Consider the following 18,296-nt stretch of genomic DNA (forward strand, 5'->3'; position numbering starts at 1 on the left):
TCACTATATTATGGTGTTGTCAGTGCAACACAAATAGGGGTTTAGGTAAAAGGAAGGTGCCACTAATGAGCAATGAGACACAGGGGCTCCCTCTAGTCATGCTACACCAATATCATTGCACTGATCTATAATGCTTTTTAATTTGCATAACAAATTCTTACCAAAGAAAAAAGTCATAAAGTATATAATATGATACATAACACATGGAAGGTTGTTGCAAGGACATTTCTGAAAAAGACTTACCAATGACTAACAACAGATAATCATTTTTCAAGAAGTCAAAATTATTATTGCTGCAGCATCCTAATCAATTAATGTACAATATTGTCAAAAATTATAGCAGCTGAGATGTATATCAGAAACTGGGTTATCTGTTTCCAAATTAACAAGGTTTGATTGCATTTAATTTTTCAAAAGGCTCCGTATTGCGTATTGACTCTCCATTATGTCTCTAGCACATTATTGATAAATTACATTTAAAGTACTGCACCAAAATGTTTTTCTTGGTGCATGTAAATCCCTTAAAATGTAGTTTTTGTAAATTAAGTAAACAGACAGGTGATCAAGGCCAAGACACAATCTCAGACTAACTATTATGGAGTTCTTCCATTTTGTGCAGTCAGTTTTAAGCACTAACAGCAAAAAGCAGTGGTAGTCAAGCAGATATAAAGAATGCTGAATTAGCTGTTGCTTGTTAGGACTGGCAGCTTTCTATATTTAAATAAACACGTTGGAGTTGGAAAGATGAAAAGTATTAAAACTTGACATAGATTATTATTTGCAGAACTGCAGTGTAATAGTTACTACAGAGCAACAGAGAGAGAGAGAGAGGAAGAAACTAGGGGGAAAAGTGCTATCATAGCATCAGCAATTTACATGCTGGATTCTGGTAACATCACTCATAACCACAAGATCTGCTTAATGGCAATAACTTCAGTGGTATACTTAGGGTCTGGTGGTAGCACTGGTAGGACTGATCTATCAGGTTTGTAAGTAATAATGAGGTGCATTGTCTGCAGAGAAATTAAGAGTAGTAATAAAACTGAATGCAATTTGCTCTTTTTATTATCACTATGCAGTAACAATTCTAATCATCATCAGTGGTAAAATACTCCATCCCCCCAAAAAAATCTTCTGTTGGTCTAAGTTCTAAACAATTGCTACTATCATTGTTGGGTTTTAGTAATATATATATATATATATATATATATATATATATATATATATATATATATATATACAAGCTTCAAATTAGCACATTTGTCTTATCTTCTACAAAATATTAATTTGACAAAGTGCCAGCAATACATAAAGTTGCCACTTGTCCACTTTTTCTGGATTACCCAGAAAAGGTGCACGTCATCCAATTGTCTGCTAGTGCAGATATGTGATCTTGTTTCAGAAGCACTTGATACACTACTTAAGTGCTTTTGTATTTCCCATGGATGCAATGTTAGTTAACAATGACGGAATATCTGTATGATGTATAGCAATGCTAACATCTAAACATTGCTGGCCTACTTGCATTTGCCTCCACTGTTGCTGATTGGATGAGAGGATTCAATGTCAGAGTAAAGAGCCAACCAGTTAAAAAAAAATAAAATTGAGGCAAAGACACCCACAAAATATAATGTGTATACCTTGCATTTTTTTCATGAAGGATTCATTGTTTATTGCAGAAGTCATTTGCTAAACATCATTAGTGGAAAATATGTTTTTTCTGCAGCTAAAGGGGCAATCTGTGGTAACATTAGGTAAGTCTGTTCTTGTTAATTCTGATTTTGCCTCATATTTTTGCTAGTAATTAAATGATTGATTTTATATTAAATTACTGAGAATTATAATAAGCCAATAATGACAGATGAGTTTTATACATATTGATCGGAAAATGTGGTTGATGCAAAACCAATTGTTCTGTTTCTTGAATCATGCTATGTACTGACACCAGGCAATAAATGGCACTGCGGGCAGGACCAGACAAGGTGTTTTTGTGAAAAGGTACCATAGTAATCTATGTGACAACTTGGAGTTGTTTTATGTTTAAAAATTAAAAGAGTGAAACAGAGTGCAAAGTCTAAGGAGTAATATTTGTATTCATTATGCACAGGTTTCAGTTCATGCATGAAATACTTCTCTGAATTTGAATAAAAATGAAAATTCTTCCTCAATTTTCTAGTTAATAGTTTGTTTTAAAACTAAAGGCCAAATCAATAAATACAAAGTACTAATCAAAAACTGTTCTGGGCTTCAATCAATAAATTGCAATATCAAGGAAAAGCTACTCAGCTAAAACTAAATGCACAGAAACAAAATTATACCACAGCCAACCAATTCAAATTCCCATTTAATATAGAGACATTAACCGCACAGATGACTAATCAAGCTCTTGATGTCCTTAGTCAATCAAATAACCTCCAATATTTCTCCTACTAACCAGTTCCACATGTACTATCAAAAAATACTTCAAAAGATTAAAGCCTACTACCAAGTTCAAGACTTTTAAGAGGGTATATTGTATAAGTATGTCCAAATAGCACTAAAAGGACTTACATAAACAAATGTCACAATGTACAATCTATACACTGAACATATAGTCAACAAGATCAAATTGATCCCCTTTAAAGCAGATTATTGGTTGTTTGATATCAAAATCTGAATATAAATAATGATGCTGTCCAACAATTTCCTCATGTTGAGTTGAGTATTAGTTATTTGGATATCCTGTTAACCAAAGATTTAGTTGGTGAGAAATTTTTCCACCAAAAGAAGGCAGTGGTGAAAGGGCAAATGGTCTTTTTGAAAGAATGTGATCAGCTTAGTGACATGTTTTTTTGTTGATGAGGTTGTAGGGCTTAGTAGTGCTTACATGGGTGAAAAAAGTCTCAAAAGATGAGTCAAATAAGACCACATTTTTTTTTTAAATTCTGTCTTGAAACAAATCAGGCCAGATGAGAGAGGGGCCCATGGCAAACACAATTGGAGATGGAAGAATTGTATGTGACATTTGTTTATGTCATTCTATTCATAAGAGTATGTACATGTGTACACTGTAAGTATGTAAAAGGTTGCATAAAGTCAAAGTTCTATATATTTTTATTTTTTTTAGTTGAAAGTTAATTGAAAGGCACTGGTACTTGTTTTTTGTTTCTTCTCTTTGCTTTTGTTTTTGGTTTTCTGCTATTTTAAGTATTAAGTATGTGGGTATGACAAGGCATACTACTATTAGTGATGTGATGAATGATTCATAGGAGGATATGAAAAAAAATGTGTCATACTGTTTTAATGTTTTTCTCTTCTCTGAAGAAGGGTCACTGTATCCTCCGAAAGCATGTAGCTAAAGTTTGAAAGTGTTTCGAATTAAAAGTCTTGAACTTGGTGTGGATTTCAGCTCACTTTGGTGTTTTTAAAGCCTACTACAAATGCCCCTCAACAATGTCTCTGTCAAAGATCTTACAATAGCAGCTGAGGTTATTGTATATCAATTTTAAATTTTATAAATCAATCCATATCTAAAAATAAAGTACCCGCACGATGGAAACACCATTCATTCATTATTCCACTGCAGACAAGTAGAATCAATACAGATATTATAAATTAATGGCCAACTGCCACTTTATTGCTCCTATAAAAATATTACAAAAATATTTTCATATGCAACTTCTCAGTTATCTATAAAAAAACAGGATCTGTCTTCAACTCACCACAATGTCCATCCTCATCATATCAAAACTGCTGCTTTTATGAACTGTGTTAATATTATCAACACCAACAGATTTGCTTGAAGCCTAGCCTAAACCAACTTCATAGAATTATCAAAAGTTTTTGATATTGTCTCCCACCAGAAACTCTTACCCTTATAAATCACCATCTCTTCATTGCAATGAATGTATAGCTACCTCTCAAACAGAGCACAAACAGTGAAATGGAAAAAATGATTTATCCACCTTCTTGCCTGTCACTCTTGGTGTCCCACAAGGATCTGAACTAGGGCACATACTTTTTAACATATTCATCAGCAACCTCTACACTGCTATAAAGGTATGCTAGCCTAGTTCAATATGCTGATGTCTCAACCCTAATTTCCTCTACTAACTCTACCCATTGAACTTTAAGTCCTTAGATAACATTCCTCCTTACTGAATGAAACATGGCTAAACAATTCACATCTACTATTATATCATAAAGACTGAAATTACTACTCTTTACCTGAAATCACATCACTCCAAAAACAGCAGGCTTCACTACCATCTCTGCAAAAAACACCATGATAGGACAAGTGGATGGGTGAGTTTGGCATAATGTTTAAGGACCTTACTTCACAGACACAAAGGTACTGAGCTTGATTCTGACCTGAAGTTACTGGCTAGGCTTAAAACAAAGGAATAAAGTAGAAAATATGGATAAAGTAAAGAAATAGAAACTGAAGTTATATATTGCTTGTAAAGTGAAGGATTTAGTGTAGAAAATATAACTCTGGTAATGTCACAGCATGATGGAGCAATGATTCCGCCAATTAAGGAGAACAGGTGGAATGGGAAGGTTCATACCAATTGCCGCATGATGATACTCTGGAGCCTTCTGTAGGAAACAAAAGTTCAGGTGGAGTTGCACAGCAAGTGAAGGAGCTGGAAGCGGTAGCACCTCTGATGCAGTGAATGTTATGGTGTGATAGGCCAGTGACGTCCCATATGAAAAATCAACAGATGATGCAGGATGCAGCTGAAGAAAATATGTCACAGAAAAGTCTTCTTTAACTTTATGTAGAATACCTGCAGGAAAGGGAGAATAAAAAAAGTGCTTTCAGTTTAGAAGAAAATGATCTAAGGGAAGAGTTGCTTGACTTATTAGAGATGGATAGACATATTAAGATCAATGAAAGAAATACATTACAGAAAGTCAATAAGACCCAAATTGTTAGACGTCTGATAAAACAAATGAACACAGTAATCAAGACTATAACAGAAATGTATGTGATTTAACAGAAGTAAATAAGATATACACCTGTGCAGCTACATTAATAACAGAGGGTTAACACGATACAGGGCAATAAGGGAAAATCAAATGGCATTATGCAAGTATCAAAAAGAGAAAAACTATAAAGCAATTAAGACAAGAAGTGTCACTGTTAGAAGAGTATAGAAGAGGGAACAGATCAACAAAAATACTTGGACAGATGTGATAAAAACAATGCACTGTATTAGAACAGACCAGAATACACTATTGTAAATAATAAACTAAAGATTTCAGCACATACAAAAAAACTTAGAAGATATGCAGATAAATATAAAGGAAAAGTACAAAGTGAGCAATTCATTGAAGACCCAAAAACATTTTATAGCGAATTAAGAAACAAAGCAAAAGGAATAAAACCACCACCAAGAAAAGAAGAAATAGACACATTTTGCAAAAATATATATTAAGACCTTGTGGAATATAACAAAGATGATGACTTGATAGAAGAAGTAAAACAAGTGGTAAGAAATTCAAAAGTACAGGATATGAAAAGGGATGAAGTAAGCTGTATAGTTAATCACAGCACAAATGGAAACAGTCAAATTCTCTCAGATGATATAAGAATGTCACTTGGTCTTGATAAATGTCTAAAAGCAACATTTAAAGCAGGAAAGCTGCAGCACCAATAAAATATTAGTCTGGGACAGGAATCTGATATAAAGGAACTTGAGCAGGGGGGAGTGTATAAATGTTTGGAAGTAATGAAGGACTAACAAGAAAACATGTACAAATGCAAGCAAAACTCAGTAAGGAATATTTTAGAAGACTAAAATTAATAATGAAAACAGCACTGACATCTAGTGACAAAGTCCAAGCTATAAACCAATTTGATATTGCTGTTCTTACAGTTTTAAGGTAATTAACTGGCCCCAAAAGGTATTGTGTACAGGAAGCTTATCAAATGATATGTAAAAATCATTGTATACTGATATTATATATTCCTCATTCTGACAGAAGTATTGGGCCACCTTGAAATTAATTACAAGAATAGAACAGCAATTGTAGGACTAAATACATATCTGCTGACTGCACCAGATCCAAACATAATGAAAGATCTAAAACATGAAGATAATAAAGCAATGACTTCCCTGTTTAGTTTAGCTGAAAGATATTGGCGTCAAAGCGGAAATGGAAACAAAACCAGAAGTAGACGAAAATCAGGCAGCAACTGAATGTGCCAAAAAACAAAAGTAAGAATATAAGAAGTATCAGATGTGAAAGCAAGAAATATGGAGAATGTATAAATATAGTTACAAGTATAGAAAACTCCTGGAACAACCTCATGTCAATCAGAATTTGACACAAGAATGGTTGATTAGAGGTGAATTTAAACCAGAAGATGAAAGGTTAATATTAGCAGCACAGGATAGTGGACTACATATATATGCTGGCTAATGAAGTCCATTGAACAAGTGGGAGAAACAGACAAATGCAGGTTCTGTAAAACAGAACAGGAACCAGTCACACATCATGTTGTTGGGTGTGATATAATAAAGGCACAGGGCCTGTATACTGAAAGACATAATAATGTGGCAAGATTGTTGCATTGGGGATTGTGCAAACATTACAATATTGAAGTAGCTGAGATGCTTTGCAAACATGAGCCATAAAGCATCATGGAGAATGATAAAGTTTACATCATATGGGATTACCAACAGTTCAAAAAACAGATGTGAGAAAACCAGATATAGTAGTCCATGAAAACAAAATAGCATTGATCACTGAAATTGTTACACCCAGTGATTACAGTGTCTTACATACAGTCACAAAGTCATAAAATACCAGGATTTGCAGGCAATGTGGGAGGAGGATACCCAGATAGTTCCAATAGCAGTTGAAGCAATGGGTATCATAAAAATAATTTACAATCTCATTTAGGTATGCTACTAATATATGTGACTCCATATGAACTGCAGGAGGAGTCAGTTTAGGCACATTGCAGGTGCAGTTAGCAACACTTTTGGCTAACATCAAAGATTGAAATAATACTAATTTATGAACTTTAATCATACCTAGACTTAGGAACGACGTCCATTCCCATCATGGTATTAGAACTCCAAAAGACTTGGATAAATTATAGCAGTAAAATCCTATATTGCTGACATAGCCAGATGAAGAACAATCTCTACTTTCATACACCATCTCTTCTATATGCTCCATCAGTCTTCACTAACCTTCAAGTCTCACAATCATCCAAACTTAACTAATGCTATAGTAAAGCAGCCACATTTGCAGTAAACTATAGAGACAGAACACACTACTGCCTAGCCCTCAGTGAATTAAACTGATCAGAGCTACCATATCACCTAGCTCTTTCTCAGCTTATTACAATATACAGATTTTCCTATATACCAGAAAATTGCCCAGACCTTAACATAATACAACACTACTCCCTCAACAGGATTTTATATTGTAGAGAAAAACACTAAATCACAATAACTAAGTCATCTAATACTGCAGGTGGCTATGTATTCAAATTGCACAGCTAAACTATAGATGCACATCCCACTATGACTGAAATGCATTCAGAATGCAAACTCATTTAAAACACAACTGAAACGTCATCTATCAAATCAATGGATCTACTCCAGTATATCTCCAAGATAAATGCCACTGTTATCTTTATCTTGCCATATCATCAGACCATTTCTCTGCATTCATAATCCTATGTCCCATAAACACTTTTCACCAGTAACTGAATAGTTTTGCTAGCATCTCCCAGTCATATACATTGTTTTATGACACTGCTCGTCTCCACCTCTATAGTTCTTATGATATGATTATTGTGGACCTGCTTTATTCCTCACCTCTTTAACTACAATATTAGGATTTTTCTGTCCTACCTAGTTCCTTCTGACACCACCATTTCTTAGAATTTCTAAGTGCTAATCACATGATATATTATATATTTGACAAACCCCAAACCCACTAATACCTATCTTCAATTGCTCAATGTTCAACACCTACGAATACGCAAGTATCTTTTATACAGTAATAGTTGCCTTTATTTTATATGAATATAATCTAATTAGCAAATGAATGTGTAATTGTTAATGTATATTACATCATGTCTGTTCATGTATAATTCTGAATGTCTTTTTAAAAATATTTGTTATATGTTGGAGTTTTTTCTGGGCCTACACTGAAAAGAGGTTTTTGACTAAATCCAACCAGACAAACAAGAGCAAATTAAAATAAATAAATGCAGCATTACTTCAATGGTATGTACAAGTACTTGCTTAAATTGCACATTTTGCAGGCTTTTCAGATTTATTTACATGCATTTATTAGTTACTGGACAATTGCGTACATATTTTACCCATTTTCTATACAATAGTTGCAGGGCAAATCACCTTGTAATCAATCTTTCCTATACAACTCAAGCCACAATAAATTAATAAGCATTAACTTTACATTTATTTTCTACACAAACAAGGAATTCTAACAATTTTTAACAGACCTGTCCAGTCCAATGTTAGAATGTATAGATCTTCTGTCCTACATGCTCACAGATATTTGCACTTTGCTGTCATTACAGTAACCGTTTGATATTGTGAGACTAAATAGCTTGAGTCCCAGAAATGCAAGATGGCTTAAAAGAAAATGCAGATTTACTGACACTGAGATTGTGTTTTCTTGGAATATTACATTTTCTCCAATGAATGGCAAACTTGCAGTTAGTATAAATAAGATTAGGGAGTGAGGTCGCTTTCCCTCACATCAGAGGGTTGCAGACTTGTTCCCCTGTGGGGAAAACCATTTAAAGTATAATAGCAATATTAAGCATTTGATACTTTCTTGCAATTTCATAATTCTGGGACTTACACTTATGACAGGGAGCCCATCATTAATCTGTTATGTAGGGATCTGTTCTGTTTGTGCAATCTTATGATTAAGCCGATGGACTTTTCTTTTAGAAAGACAAAGTTCCTGCACTTGTTTCAGCTTTTGATTAAAGGTCTTCTTTTGCACTGACTGAATGGAGATTGACACAAGCAGAGATAGCGGAATTTTCATACACTTCACAGAACAAACAGAATGAAAACTCCAACTCCAAAACACAGATCATGTCTTCCTCTCGTATACTGCGCAGATGAGAGATTTAGCTTCCTGTCCTTCCCCATGTATGTGAAAGCCATCCATCCGTTAATTTTCTTTATAAATATTCTGTCAATTCTCTTTATCTACTTCATATCACTTGTTTTCGATGTAACCCCTATTATAGCAAATGAATATTCCTGTTTTCTCAAGTGTAATGATTTCAGAAATTAATTTCAGTATGTGCACATGCATTCTAGTTTGACTAGAAAGCTTGTCCAGATGATGTGAAAAGGTATTTTTTTAATGCATAGAGCACTGCCCTGGTCGTAACCTAAATTAACATAACAGGTAATACATATTTAGCATGCTAACCTTCTGAAAACTCAGTGAAAAAGCTGTTGTTATCTTAACTGGGATCTACTTTGTAAATTTGTGTTAATAGGTCCTGATGATAAATAATCTGTGAAGTCTGAAAATGTGGAAGCATCTTGTTAATAATTACATACAGTATTGAAAACAGTTTACAATGCAGTCAGAACTGTTAAAATGAGGATACACTTAACCAAATTCAGACACAGGTATTCTGAATAAAGTTATTTTGCAAGGGGCCATGCTACAAACTGTTTTAAATCTGAGATCCCACTGCCTCAGATGAAATAAAAATATCTTAAGAGTTAGAACATTTTATAACATAAATGAGGGGTGCAGCCTCAGTTATAGTCAATGCAGTCATGTGCATCCTGCAAAAAAATGTACAATATTTTATGAAGAAATCTTCTCCTCTAACACAATTTTAACAGGCAAATTAAATCTTAAAATAAGCAGTTTTAGCTCTTCTCCATCAAGTCACCATTCTATGAAATTCAGTTTAACTATGCAGTGGTGCTAGCTAGGCATCTGTGGGTAGAGAAAGGCACATGATAAAAGTTAAAGGTGACAACAGAGTGTTGCTAAATACTTGTTATTTTTATATAGTCAAGGTTTTCTTATTTACTTTTTTCCACTATTACTCATAAGCCATCGTCCAACTGTGTGTTAATGTTATTTACTGAAATGTAATTTTTCTGTCTAAGAGAACAAACAATTTTGTCCAATAACTTCATGTTTTTGACATTGGAGAAAAAAAATGGTATATTCATATGCAAAATTATTATATCATCTCTTCGCTCAAAATGGGATGATGTCCAAGCACCAACCAATGCATTACTCCTCTAACCCATTACCTCAGAGTCTCCCCAGAACTTAACCAACGTAGCCTGACATGTCTTATTTAGTCAGGAGCGGCACCTTAGGCGGCCGCCTAGTTGGCCTATGCCTAAGGCCGGCTATGTATTTACTATCATCACATATGCCAAAGTTATTATGTGATTATTTTCATGGCTTTCACTTAACAAACTAAACCTTGCATTTCTAATGTTAGCAAAGACACTATTGAAGTCTCTCTCGCTCTCTCTCTCTGTATATATATATATATATATATATATATATATATATATATATATATATATATATAGATAGATAGATAGATATGGGTCTACTTCATTTGCCCTAACTTTTGATTGACCGACACCCATTTGCTCGACACCAAATGACCGACACTTCATTTGACCGACAAGTATTATTGACAAGTAAATGGGATATGCCCCCTTCCCCACTGTAGCATGACCCTGGAGTTAGAATATATAGTTAGGGGGGGTGTGGGGGCTTAATTTCATATTATATTGTTTAGTTTTGCTTTAATATTAATATTAATATTGCTTAGTAAAATAAAAGTATGTGGGGCCCTTCACCCCCCACACCCCCCATTATGGGGAGCTGTGCCCCCACACCCCAACTATATATTCTAACTCCAGGGTCGTACTACAGTGGGCAAGGGGGCATATCCCATTTACTTGCCAATAATACTTGCCGGTCAAATGAAATTTTGGTCAAATGGGGTTGGGCAAATGGGTGTCGGTCAATCGGAAGTTAGGGCAAATGAAGTAGATCCATATATATATATATATATATATATATATTTTTTTTTTTTTCCTTTTTTCTGCTATAATCATCTAAACATGCACTTACACACACACACACACACACACACACTGCATGCTGCGATGCTGTCACTTGGCAGTGTAAATCATTTATTGCAGATATTTCCAGTGGGCAACCCATGGATAACTAGCATTAGTCACTCCCCTGGAATCCCTCATTATCTTGTAGCATAGTCAGTGGGACCACCCACTGTAATGATTCTTTCCATCAATGAAAAACTACAGTGGGCCAGTTTCTGAATTAGAAATGTTTACTGCAAGGGGTTGATCATTTGTAGAAGACCTTACAACCTAAAGTAATCTGTCTCTATCCTAGCCTTTGTTTTATTTAGTTTGGGAATAAGTCTGTGTGTGAAAGGTTAACAATAAAGTTTCAGTGAAGAACACAAGCAAAGAGCTGAAAAAGCTTATGATGTTGAAACTTGAAGAAATGACAATTTACAGCTATATTTGCACCTATAGCTTAAAGTCAAATATGCTAATTTATTATACTTTTCAGTACACTTGACATGATTATATTCTTTATATACATTTTAGATATATATATGATGTCTTTGACAAATACTAAAACAAAAAAAAAAAAACATTAAGGTTTATTATTTGTATCTTGGCAGTTTTTTGTTTCTTAGTTTCTGACTAAATCCGCGGTGGTGCAGTGGTAGCTTTGTTGACTCACAGCAAGAGGTTCTCCAATTTGATTCTCGGCTGGAGTGCCTTCTTTGTGGAGTCTGCATGTCCTCCCCACAGTTGGGTGGGCATTCGAAAGACATGCATAAATGGGTGTGCCTTCACTGAAGGTTGGACGGCGAGCTGGCACCTAGGTGTTTGTGAAAATCTACTGCCAATCATTAGCGGACTGGAGTTCCGCTGTGGCGACCCCTAACTGGGAAAAGCCGAAAGACAACAACAGTTTCTGTCTGAATAATTTACCTAATGAAAACTTGATTTATCTCCTAACTCAAATTATTTATGAACAATAATGCATAACAGTGGGGGTAGGTGATACTATAGTGAAGTAATGGACTCCCCATGGTTTTCCACCAGAGTGTCTAATTTTTTCACTGTAATACCCATCCTGGATAGCATCGTTATGCTGATGAAATGGTCTGCTAAGTTGTTTTGCATCTGTGTCATAATTCTGTATATATATATATATATATATATATATATATATATATATATCCTTCATAAAGTTCTGTTCAACACACACACCCACACAGAGTGTTGTACACTGCAGCCACTTGCACCACTGGAGGATGAATAGGTAGTGCCTGACCCGCACTGTGGACTAGTTCCCACTGAAAAAAGGATATCCTAAATGAATTTCCTAACTGACCCATGAGCCATTACATGGAAAACAGGAGAGAATAATGTATGCAGTAATACAACTGGGATATGCAAGGCAGTGCATGAGCTACCCATGCTTTGCATCAGACATCACTTCTCCAACACAGGTTATTGGGTGGACATGGCAGAAACATCACTGCTTGCAGAGCTGCAGGATCATGGTAGCAATGTACTCTGGGAGGTTTTCCGAAGTCAGAGACCACATTCTCCAGTGGTGTGGTTCAGTTGTCATGACATGAACTTGAAAATTGTAAAGTGTGTTGGCTTACTGAGTTGGGGCTCAATGCTGCCCTCTACTAACAAACATGAATCATGAGATTGGTGCCATCCCAGCTCCCAGATCCAATATACACTAAGGTATGAGGGTTTGCAACCTCTGTCCAGCAAATTTCATCAAGAACTTCTCCTCTCCAGTGAGAAGCTTCATGATGATGGTCCAGCCCTTGTGCTGGACCTGCTTTTTGCAATGCCTCATGTATTAACACTTACATGCAGTGTCATATAAGTGCCCCATCATTCTCCCTGTTGTAGAAACCTTTTATGACCACCCACTCCATTCACTTCCTACAATACTTCCTGCCAAATCTTGTCTTGATAATGCTTGCTTGTGGCATCTAATCCCAGGAGGTGCATGCCATGTATATGTAAGATCCGCAGTAATATTTCTTTATCCTGACTACTGAATTTGTCAAGGCAATGTCCCCTTCAGGTAACCATGCCAGTTCCTGTACATTTTTGATGTCTATCAGAGGGTGTGTATGGTATGTTTTGAGATGCACATACCTTTGGGCTCAGGCTTCCATATTTATTCACCTGGTTATCAGCTCTAGTTATTGTTATGCACTGTCTTCCCAATTTATGTACTGTAGCCACAGATCTACATATGTTCCTGGACTCCATGTGCATTGTAACATGTCTTTCACATGGTTTGTCATCTTCATGGCTTGACCATTCCAACACAGGCAGACAGTACAGTGCCATGTCTGTGTCATGGTTTCCCACTTCTGACACCCAAGGAATGATTTATTGGTGTTGCTGAGGGATTAATCCCTACATCACTTGATGGGTTGCCAACTGGCTTACTGACAGAACCCACACTGTAAAAGTAGCCGACTCAAAATCTAGCTTCTGACAAGTGACAAGCGGAGTACCTCAGGGTTCAGTCCTGGGACCGCTCTTGTTTGGCATCTACTTCTCTGAAGTACAGGCCAGCACTAAGGGACTCTGGCTAACAAAGTTTGCAGATGACTGCAAACTGGGAGCCATTATTGAATCCCTAAATGATGTGGATATTCTACAAAAGGGTCTTACAGAAACAGATGCTTGGTGCCAGAGCCATGGGCTCAAGCTCAAGGCCAAGAAATGTATAGTTATCCCCTCTGTGAAAAACCATGTACCCTTGAAATACCACATAAGTACACTAAACTCCAGAAGTGTGATAAGGGACTTAGGGACACAGGTGGACAGTGGTCTCACCTTCGATAACCACATAGCCACAACAGTCAGGAAATCCTTCTATGTGTCACACCTCATCACTAAGGGCTTTTCATCCAGAAAAAAGGAGGTCATTGTCCCACTGTACTCATCCCTCATTAGACCCAATATAGAATACAACACCCCATTTGGTATGTACCTTACAAGACATCTGCAACAACTGGAAAGGCCACAGAAATACCTCACTAAAAGATTCACAGGCCTAAAGCAGATGCCCTATGCTGACCATCTAAAAAACTCTAGCTATCCTCTTTCGCATATCGCTTACTCAGAGGCAATCTCTGCTTAACATACAAGGTTATGTCAAACCCAGTGCTGTTGGACATGCTACACTTAAAGAAATCCCAATGCCTCAGAGCTACATGTTCCAGGGATCTAAACCTGGTCATCAAAATGAATAAAACATGCTGGAGGGATAGGTTCCTGATGCAGAGACTCCCCATACTCTGGAATAGACTGCCCATACATGTCAAGATGAGCGTCTCTTTGGCTCATTTCAAAAGGAACCTTGATGATTGGATGGGAGATAAGGGATCACATCAGTCACCCTGCTAGAGAGGGGACCAGGGAAGTAAATATTTTGGTAAGAAATAGCCAAGGAATTGTTATGGCTATGCTTGTATAGGCCCAAGGGCCGATAGCCTAGTACCACCCTATGAACCTATGTTCCCAGACAAGACACCTTCCTTAATTCAGGAAGCTGCAAGCTCACAGACACTTTAGTGGAATTCTTCTATTTCAATGCTGTACAATACTAAGCAGTGTTGAGTGAAATAGCCACTTGTACTGGCCTGGCATTCATTCATGCCAGGATACCCAATCAACCACATGCTGGCATTTTCTTCCTCTCTTATGTGTCAGTCCCCATTCCATGTTCATTATCTATCTCTTCCCAGCAGCACTTGTTCACTATATGTAGATTGGAGTCTACCAACCATCATTAATCCACACCTTTTTGTGTGCACCATGCCATTTGTTTGATTCTTTGTCTCTCTCTGCCCCTGCCTCTGCTACCTACCCTTCTCCCTCAGTCCTATTCGCAACCACTCCTCATTATTTTTCCAGCCTACCTGTAACCTTACAAGTGCTATTTCCCTACAAAAAATGGCTCTTCCTTCACCACCTTTCATACCTTATGGTCACCCATTTGGGCTTACCTCTATTTTTCTCCACTTTACTACTTTCCTGTCTACTCCATTTTCTCTCTCTGTCCCATTTTGTCCTCCGTTACATGATGAACAAGGTTGACTCATTGCTCTGCCGACTTAATTGTCTCATCACTGAACAAATGTTCAAAAGAGCACATAACAAAACAATCATCTTAGACTGAATCTAAAATGATTAAATAAGTAAAAAATGTAGGAGGCAAGCCCCCTTGCAATCTCCATAACCCCTGGTAATCAGTTATACCAACTATGAGATTGCACAACAGCATGGTAAGGGTAACTTTCTAGACCCTGCTGTAGCACAGTCTCACGTGGAAAGCAACTAGCAGACTCTTCTGAGTATTCACCCTTACAACTCTCTGGAGCGTTTCTCCCCAGGCCTCCATTGCAAATTGGCTAATTTGCTATGCTGTCATTTTTTTCACAGATAGCAAAAAAACTGCTAAATGCCACTCCATACCTATATTAGCATGCACTGACTCAGCTATGCAGGCATGCCTTAACTCTTGCTTTCATCAAGTCGCTCATGTAAATATCGTAAAAGTACTGCTCTCTGCCATAAGTCGTTCTACTGTCTGTTACATTTCTCTGCAGCAGCTTCTTTTGCAGTCATTGTATGTCAGCACTGTTCAATCCTTAATACATGCCTGATTTGCTGTAAGCCAGTTTGCAGTGAAGTATGCTAAAATTTAACATTATGCAGGACAGCAGATCTTGTCTTAGAATTGCAGTCATTATTTAGCTGGATTGAAAACAGTGTTATTTTTTTTCCAGCTCAGTGTTGCACAAGACAGCAGTTCCTTTGCATACTGCTTAACATACCCCTCAAGCTCTTAGTGCAAGAAACCCGGACAAAGCCTAAAATAATGAGGCACAAAAGCCCAAAAATAAGGACAGATTTTAAATATTGCACTTATAAGTTTAGAAATTAGTTAAAATAACAGGACTTGTGTTTGCAAGCATTTTTTTTGAAGGAAACAGAATACAAAACTTAGACTGTCACAGAGGACTAGCTAGACCGTTTGGAGCCTAGGGTGAGACCCTCATTTGGGGCCCTCCAGCCCCATGCCTGCACAGCAGAAAATTTTTTTGAACAGGTGTGGGAAAAATGCCTTCACAACAATTTTCAGAAAAGCATAGACTAACAGACTCAAAAACAGGCCCAAACAGGAAGCTTTATTGAAAGTTTAACATACTTTCAGAATTAGAAATTTATGAGTCATGTGATGTGATATTAAAAATAAAGGAGAATTCAGTACAATCCATATCTCTTTGCAGGTACAGTCCAAATGCCAACAGCAGCATAACAAATTATATTATTAATAATAGCTTGGTAAATATAAACTACAACACAGAGAAACACAAACTCTTGCTGTGGCACAGACAGTAAACTACATCCTGACCCTTATGAATACAGCACAAAAAAGTTTAGTGTGCATTGAGACACCATTTGTACCAGAAGTTTACATCATATTGACAGCTCCTTGTAACATGTTTTAATAGTCAGTTCCAGTCCAGTGGATCATCTGCACAGCACTGTGCGGATTATTGTCTGCTAATAGCATGCCCCAGTGGCATAACAAGATACTAGACACATACACATTGTGTGTTTTCTGTTTAGCAACAGGGATGTGCTATGCTAGACAACAAAGGCTGTACCCCTGTGATGTCTTATTTCAGTTGTAAAATGACACCCCTGCATAATAAATAAAGATAGAAGCAAAGTAAAAACAAGCAACAGAATAAAAAAAAACTGGGGGAAAAAAGAAAATAGTCCCTTGGAGCAAGTTGCTTCTGACATCACTATTGAGTCATACTGCCAAGGTACAGGGTTTGATTCTTAAATTTGGGATGTGAAATTTGGCTAGGTTTAAAATGACCCACAAGGCCAGATGGCCTTGTACTATCCTAAGAACTTACACACACATGCAATACTTTTGTTAGTGCACAAACCTAACCATAGGTTCAGAGGTTCATAGGTGTGTACTAGGCTAATGGCCTTGGAGCCTTTACAAGCCTAGCCCATAGGATTACCCTGGCATCGTGCCATCTGACCTTAGTTCCCAGTTCATCTGTCGAGTAGAGCCACTGGAATGATCCCCGGGGTGAATTTTTTATTTCCTATCCACTCATCAAGATTTCTCTTTAAGAGGGCCAGTGATTTGCTCGGTTTGACATGTATGGGAAGTGTATTCCATAGCATGGGCAGTATCTTAGTTATGAACCTGTCCCTCCAGCACGTTCTGTTGATTGTGGTAATGAGGTTAAGGTCTCTGGAGAGTGTGGTGCAGAGGAATTGGGATTTCTTTAGATGTAACATTTCTAACAGAGCTGGGCATGGCTTTGTATGTCAAGCAGAGATCACCTCTAAGTAGGCGATATGAGACAGTGAATAGTTGGAGTTTTTGAGTCTGTCCATATAGGACAAATGTTTAAGGCCTAGAATCTTCTTTGTGAAGTACTTTTGTGGCCTCTCTAGTTGTTGCAGGTGTCTAGTGAGGTACATGCCAAATGGGGCATTGTACAAGATGACTGACCTAATGAGGGAAGAGTAGATGGAGACAATGACCTCTTTCATCCTGGATGCAAAACCCTTAGTAATGAGATGTGCCACATAGAAGAACTTTCTGACCACAGTGGCAATGTGGTGGTCAAAAGAGAGGTTGCTATCAACCTGTGTTCCCAGATCTCTTATAACGCCTTCTGTGTTCAGTGGACTACCATTGATGTGGTAATTCATGGGAAATGGGTTTTTCCCAAAGGGGATGATGACACATTTTTTGGCATTGAGCTTAAGGCCATGGTTCTGACACCAGTCATTGGTCTCAGTGAGATATTTCTGTAGGATGTCAACATCACTTGGGGAGTTAATAATGGCTCCCGACTTGCAATGGTCTGTGAACTTTGTCAGCCAGAGTCCTTTTGTGTTGGCCTGGACTTCAGAGAAGTAGATACCAAACAGGAGAGGACCCAGGACCAATCCCTGTGGGACTCCACTTGTGACTGGTCAGCAGTTTGACTTGGAGTCAGCTACTTTCACACTGTGAGTTCTATCTGTGAGCCAATTTGCAACTCACCTAGTGATATAGTGGTTGATGCCTAGTTAGTGAGTTTTTCTATGATTCCCGAGTGGGGAATGGTATCAAAGGCCTTGGCCAGATCAATACCACCTTGTCTTCATCCACAGCTCTGGTAA

Source organism: Protopterus annectens, chromosome 15.part0, assembly GCF_019279795.1.
Source record: "Protopterus annectens isolate FY-2018-M chromosome 15.part0, PAN1.0, whole genome shotgun sequence".
Lineage (NCBI taxonomy): Eukaryota > Metazoa > Chordata > Ceratodontiformes > Protopteridae > Protopterus > Protopterus annectens.